The 7405-nt window shown below is 44.8% G+C and overlaps 1 protein-coding gene across 1 annotated transcript in view; it reads right to left on the bottom strand.

The window, feature by feature from the left end:
* FGFR2 (fibroblast growth factor receptor 2) overlaps window positions 1–451 on the bottom strand; it is an 80755-nt gene extending 80304 nt beyond the window's left edge. Inside the window, exon 1 of the mRNA XM_017746839.1 lies at window positions 126–451. The gene's annotated coding sequence lies outside the window, so the exon portion shown is untranslated. The remainder of the gene's footprint in view (window positions 1–125) is intronic.
* Window positions 452–7405: the final 6954 nt, after the last annotated feature.

The following is a 7405-nucleotide window of genomic DNA, read 5'->3' as shown; positions in this document are numbered from 1 at the left end:
GGGGCAGCGCATCCCACGGCGACCGCTGGGCTGCAGGGGAGGAAACCCGCGCAGCCCCCGGACGGTTGCTCCACTGAAAGTTTTCCAGCGGATTGGAAAGGAAAGATGGGGGGCGCGGCAAGTACCTCCGCAGTGACTGAGCCTGGGCTGCGGCACTGCCAGTCCGGCACTGGCAGCATCTGCATCCTCACACAAAAATGGTACCATCACAACAGCCTTTCCCGAAACCTCTCCTGAAGTGTTTCTGGCTCAGAAGCCATGGCTGGTCTGTGGCCACTTCTGTCTAGGGAGGATGGCTGGATAACACCCACTCCAGAAATCACCCTCAGGAGCCTCTCAGTTCAAAGCCTGATTCCAACTGCCCCGTGAATTGGTCTGACAGTGCGCCTTTAATACCTGTCTGTGCAGTGCCCAAATGGGAAAAGTTGTTGAAAAGTTACGCAAACATAATTTGCTTGGACACACAGATTTAAAACTGCATAATATGGGTATTCAAAATTCAGTATGGCTTAGCGTGATCCTTGGCTAATAAAACATTTGCTTTAGATACCATCAGCTAAAAGGTTTTGAATATGGAGTCTGTGTAATGCTTGCTTGTGTAGAGTCAGCTTGACAACAAAATCAATAAGTGGTGGTTACCTCAAATTTAATCAGTGTTGATCAATTTAATGTTACTTTACTTAAGCTCTATTGTACATTTTATATGTTGTGTGCAGTATTGATCAAGGGGACTTTCAAGGACTGTGGCCATACATCATAGTGTAACTCTATTTACACACTCCTAGACACCAAAAACTGGAAAACAAGTTTCTGTAGAATATGTTCTTACCTCCCAGCACGTATTTCCCACCAGTACTGCAGTCTTTATGAGGGATGGCAGACAAATTTGTAATTGATTGGAAACACAGGTTTAGTATTTTTTGTTGTTGTTGTTCCTAAAGCAACAGACATCTGAATGTTCTAATTGAGAAGCTGAGATGTCACAGTCAAGATCCAATTTTCCCAGCTCCGGGCATGTCCATCGCCCATTGGAAACATTGTTAACACATTCTCACATAAATTATTGTCCGGCACAGGAAGCTGCAATACCTTTCCCCATTCATCGATATCTTTGCATACTCTGAAAGAAAAGGAAGCATTCCACTAAAAATGACAAATCAGAACACCTATTTCCAAGGTCTGGAAGCACTTGTCAGAATTTATTCTTTTGGAGGATGAAAAGATAGCAGTCTATCAATAGCAGCCTTTTCTCTTAAATGAGCCACATTCTCCTAAAGTGGCCCACAACAGCCCAGCTCCTCAATCTGAGAAAAGCAGAAGCATGTTTGGAATTAAAGGGGTGGGGGGGGAGATCAATTCTGTCATCATATTTAGGCTTCAAGAGATCTCAGTGGGCCCAGGGAGCCTTTCATAGCAGTTAGGCTGCTGAATGAGAGCATAATCTCTTTACAGTTTTTTCCTCCTCCTCTCAAAGTGGCTGGGATCTTTTCTGTGAGCCCTCCTGCACGTGAATGGTGTGGCTAATAAGCCTATTAATGAGGTTCCACAGCAGAGTGTGAATAGGTAAATAAGCCCCAATCTGTTGAGGTTCAGGAGCAAGGGCAGTAAAGCCATCATGAACTAAAGGTGACAGTTTGAACTGAAATAGGAACAACAGCTCCAGGTTTCAAGCGAAAGAATAGACAGACAAGGCACACATTCAGGCTCCTTCTACCCCCTACCGAGTCCTATTTTCTCTCCCATTCTTCCTCCTTTATAAAATGTCTTGAGTAGTCACCCATTTTTTCAAAAGCTCTTGAGACGTCCTTTTTCATCCTGGCAATGATACATCAATAGGGAGGAAGGAAAATGAGGACACCAATGCTCCTTTGCCCCGCAAGTTTCAAAAGCAGAAACAGCGCTGTGTGCCCTCGCATATGGAAGCGGGGGAGGAGAAAGAAAGTTAAATTGAATCTTTCAGCCCTGCCAGCTCTTTGTGGCTGCTGTCAGCCGAACCCCGGTCCTCCCTCTGCACGCAGGCGGGGATACAGTTAATGTTCAACAGGGGCAGGGTCCAAGCCCTGCTCCAGCTGCAGGGAGGGCACAGCTGGGCTCGGCCAAAGCCCCAGCGAGGGGCACGCAGAGGTGAGGAGATGAATTATTTCCCACCCAACATCTCCTTTACCTGGCAGGGTAAGGTGAAGATGTGCCTGACTTCAGGCTGCTCCTGGGCTGGACCCACCAGAGCCCAGCTCATCCATAAAAGCCCAGCTTGAAGGGATGGAGGCAGAAGGTTAAGCAGCTGACGAACAGCTCGTGTCTGTGGAGAGATGAGGTGAGATGGGCAGCCAATGCCTCCGAGTAATGTGGGAAAAGTCACCTCAGAAAAAAGCACAGCAGAGCTTCTGAGCACTCTCAGTTCTAATCCTTGCAGATTCTCTGACATTTCTTTTAAGTGCTGGAGATATCAGTGCAGCCAGGGCTCCACGGGAACTGGCTTCTCCATGGAGTTCCAGTGAGGAACCAGCCCCAGCTCCTGGCACGTTGCAGGCAGATGGCAAGGGAGGCCATGGGTACCTCAGGGAAGCAAGTTAGGCAGCATTGATCTATTCTCCAGGTGCAGGACCTGCTGACATGCCACAGCTCCATCTGATGAAAATAGGAATAAAATACACAAAGTTAAATTAGGGGGGAAAAAAAGAAAATGAAACCCCACAAATTCAAGTCTTAGAGGTCTATGGGGAGAAACCCTCTAGATCCAAATTCAACCACACACATCACTGAGGGTTTTCTCCATGAAAGACAATGGGAATCAACAATTCTTCCCTGTTATTCAAACTGTCCCATCCAGAAATTTCTCCTGACCATGCTAGATACGATTAAATGCTTGTCTAAGATTTCTTTAAAGCTCTTCCAAGGCTAAGTGTCTAAACCCAAAGTTTGGCAGCTAAAATATTTACCTGGTTTCCAAAATGTTTATGGTTTTCTTACCTGGCAGCTTTGGACTATTTTTTAGGGTACCAAAGAGCAAATCATAGGAACCCACTTCTGAAAATATTTCTTTGTCAAAGACAGGCAAAGCTGCTCTATAGATTTTTCAGTGTCTTAGAGAAAAGTCATTTCCTATAAAAACAACCCCTTTCTGAAATAAAAACTACAGCAGAGCAGTAGTTCCATCATTAGTTCTCTCCAGGTATTAGTTCAAGATGCTGCTAAGCTGAAAAACTGAGATAAGAATTAATTATTTTAATGCCAATAGATCCAATAATTATCCATGAAAGTATGAAGCAGATAGGCTACCAAGTTCTTTCACAGCAAAATGTGTATGGGAAGGGGGGCTGCAGTTCCTGGCCCATCAAGGAACAGTTTTACTTGTTGTTTATCAAACAAAAAAACCTCATTTTGGTTAAGCTAGAGAAGGGGGAAAATTAATTGCTTTTGTCTATCAATTTTTGATCTTCCTCTGCATTATGAACAGCTGAATATTCTAGGAGATCCTTTTTCAGGGAGTAAGGCCAATCAGTTGAGAAAAAAATTATTTTCACTGCTGCTGTGTCAGTGTCTTGTAATGGCATTTGAGTATCAACACTCCCCTCGGATTGTTATGCCTTGTAGCCATGTAACCTTTCTGCTGCTCCTCTCATTTTGTGTGTCTTAAGGAAAATATTCCAAAAAAATATTTGTTGTTTTCATTACAGTGTTGCAAGATATATTTAAGCAGGAAATATGGTGTGTTATGAGCAGGGATCCTGGACATTCAATGATTTTTGCCCTTCTCCGTTGGCTTTCCTGGGAAAGACACTTAATTTGTCTGTGTCCAAGCTCTCCAGCTATGAAATGAGAATAATAGATGCTTCCTGTCTCCCACCCTTTATCCAGTTCATCTATTTAGATGGTAAGCTCCTCATCTCTGACCATGTTTTTATGCATGGCTTAGAACAATAGGACACTGATCTCGGCTGGAACCTCCAGGCACTTCCATAATGCAAATATTGAATACTAAATAATCAAAATAAAAGAAAATCCTCAATTTATTATGGATTCTCTCATAAAGAATTTGTCACACGCTGTCCTGGTAGAGCACCCCTGGCTCTCAGGGAACAGTATCATTTCCAAAAGAGTGGAAAGCAGCATCCACTGGAGAAAATCTTTTAGCAGTGAGCTCCTTTAAAACCCTGTGAATAAACTCCTCTGAGCACTGAGCAGGGCACAGCAAGACAGAGCCAGACTTATAAAAACGAGAAGACAAAGGCTGCAAAGAAAATTTCTCCTTCTGTTACAGAACTTGGGTATATTTTGCTTGTCGGCCCATGCACTTCTCAGTTCTGTTTCCAGCTGATCAATACCCGCTGGTTGGTTTCACTGGAGCCCTGTGTTGAACTCGACCAGCTGTGGTTGTGGCAGCTTCCCCTGCAGTGTTACATCAGATCAGATTCTTCTCTGGTGACACCGCAGGGTTCTGCAGACGTGCTCGAACTTTCAGGCACAACCTCGGAGCAGAAGGTGTGAAGTCAACCTTACACCAGGGTTCATGTTACAGTTTAAACCCTGGAAGGAGCAGGAAACTGTAAGGCAGGGACCCACAGTGTGGGCACACTGCTCCTTCTGGGCAGGGTCCTGCGACCCAGCTGTCCCACAGCTGGGTGCCACCAAATCCCAACAGATCCCTCCTGCTTCCCAAATCCTCTGCTGCAGGGCCAAGCTCTGCATTTTCGCTCTCCCACAGGCCCAGGTGCAGACACAAGCAGGCACAGTCACTCTGCAGCAGTTAAAAATATAAAATAAAAGTAATTCTTCTACTTCCCACCTTGGGTAATAAAGCACTAGATGCCTACAACTATTTCCTTGCCTCATTCTTCTTAACCCTCAAACATCTTTCAAGTCAGCATTCTCCAAGCAGTTAATATTCTTCCTCCTCTCCCTGTCCTTTGCAAATAGTTTCTCGTCCCTATCTCCTAACATAGTTTTCACTGGAATTTGCTTCTTCCTTTATGTGTCTCTCTCAGTGAAAGCCATGTCTTTTATCAGCTCCAGTCCCCACTGTAAGATGACCTCCTCCTCCACTTTGCCAGGTGATTGTGGTACCCACAATTTCACTTCAGAGACTGGACTGCCTTGGAGAGAAGCCAGTGACCTGCCCAAGAGAGTCTCCACATAAACAGAGATGCATCAAGGTTTAACAGCCCTCATTTGTTAACTCTGTAACCACATTCACAAGCTGCAGTCCCAAAAATGGGATGAAAATGTAATGGTCAGGCAGATGAAGCCCAAAGACAATTTGATACAAGCATGGGGAGTTCCTTAAACTGAAGTCATAGAAAGGTTTCCTACACACAGACCCAAACTGTCCTTTTTCCCTGCTCCCACAGCCACAGAAACACCCTTTTCTCCTTCATTCTTTTCTGTTTTAAATAAAGGGTTGCAGGGAAGCTTGCTTTGCATGAAATCCAGACTTGCATTACTGAATATTCATATGCATATGAATGAATATTCATATATGTATAAACACACAGCCATAATTCAGGGCTTGAAGAGAAGTCCTGCTTTTGATTTCGATAGCCAAGCTGAGGTCAGATTCCATCTCTTAAAGGATTACAAAGGTTGTATTGGTGATTGCTGGATGAGAAACACCCAACAACCCTCATGCTGCTCCCCTGATGCCAACTGAGCAGAGATCCTGCTGGAGACTCCCAGGACTGCTGAACACAGTGGGTCAGGAAATGTTTTGCTCTGTGGGTACAAGTAAAGAGGCCAGCAACTTGATTACAGGGGAGGCTTAGTTAAATATTCACTGGGATTCATTATGTGAAAACCACTAGAAAGGAACAAGTTTCTACAGGAAGGGTAGGGCTGTTTTATTCTTGCTTCTGCCGTGAAATGCTGCTGGTGGCTGCGTGCACCAGCTGCTGTCCTCTAGTGGGAGGAATACAACCGCTCTGTGTGGATGTGCAGCAATGGTTTTGCTGGTTTTTAATCCTGGTGCTCCTTTAATTTGCCAAAGAGAGCCTTGGAGAGCCAGCCCTGTCCCACGGGTGTCCCCCACAGGGGTCTCACAACAAATGGCCTCTCCCTACCTTCCCAGGCTGGATGGGTCCCAAAATTTTGGAGGTCCTTTGAAAAGGGCTGTACTGTTGATTGGTGACAATGACAAATCTCAAAAATCTGTCAAAAAAGGAGAATTTAAATGGGGATCCAGTTTTTCAGCCTCGTTACATGCCAATCAGAGCAATTCAGCAATGGATCTGAAAGCAACAAATTTAATTTTTGCCACAGAGGACAAGAAAAGAGTAGTAAGGACTCAGGAACTGGAGAAACATTGATCCCAGATCTACAGAAGGCATTAGCACTAAAAATAGTTTTTCATGGCATGCAAAGGGTGAAATCCTGTGTTGGCCAGCAAGGTAGCTCTGCCTTAAACACATACAAGGCAATTTCTCTCCTGTAAATTTTATTCCCTGCAGCCTTACATTCAGCAATCTACTTTCCGAGGGAAGGAAAAAAAAAAAAAAGAATCAGCAGTCCCGCCCTGCTCCACATGTAGCAACAAGCTCCTGGTTAATTCTAGAAAACAGAGAAACTGAAACATTTTAAACAGAAACTGCTGCGATCGCCAGAGTACAACAAAGGGGGGGGAGGAGGGGGATGTGAGGAACAAGTGGTGAAAAATTGAGCTAAAAGCGAAGGAGCTGCATTTGTACTTGTGCTCAACAGGAAAAACATCATTTACAGATAGGTAGTAATGCGGGTGTAACCCTGTCTCTGCAAACAAACAGACAGCAGGGACTGCAAGCAATGGGTCTCTTTCCATGCCACAGGGGTGCCCAGGGGTCAGGAGAAAGGACAAAAGGGAAAAGGAGCTGAAGGAGGAAAGGAAGGCACTCATATGGTACTCTCACTGAAACTGTCACGAACCAGGACGTGATGTGGAAATACAAGGTTTCTCTGCACATACCCTGCCCCAAATCCCTGGGTTTCTGATGGTTTAAGGGGTAAGGAGCAGACCAGGACCTTTTTCCAGAGGCGTGTGAAAAATGGGCTTAACCCCCACTTTCCTCAGGGAGTGACTTGCAGAAGACCCCAGAGGAAAATCATGCTGTGATCCCATATGGTTGGAGACATCGAGTTGCTTTGTACTCTAGGAAAATCTGTCTGGTCATTGGATATGTTAAATGCCAGGTTTAGTACTGGGGCTTCCTTTTCTTGGATGCTGAGATGATCACCAAACTGGCCCAGTAGAAAATACCTCCTAATGCCCTTGCATCCAAAATTCTGACAAATTTGCCGTCCATTTGGAGCTCTTCTCTCAATACAGAGAATGGTAGGAGAAGGGAATTAACTTCACCAGAGGGAAAAAGTCTTCCAAAATCCATGTGTCCGTTTAGAATCATGGAATGGTTTGACTTGGAAGAACCTTTAAAGGTCAGCT

Source organism: Corvus brachyrhynchos, unplaced genomic scaffold (assembly GCF_000691975.1).
Source record: "Corvus brachyrhynchos isolate BGI_N302 unplaced genomic scaffold, ASM69197v1 scaffold319, whole genome shotgun sequence".
Classification (NCBI taxonomy): domain Eukaryota; kingdom Metazoa; phylum Chordata; class Aves; order Passeriformes; family Corvidae; genus Corvus; species Corvus brachyrhynchos.
This window is presented reverse-complemented; position numbering and strand designations above follow the sequence as displayed.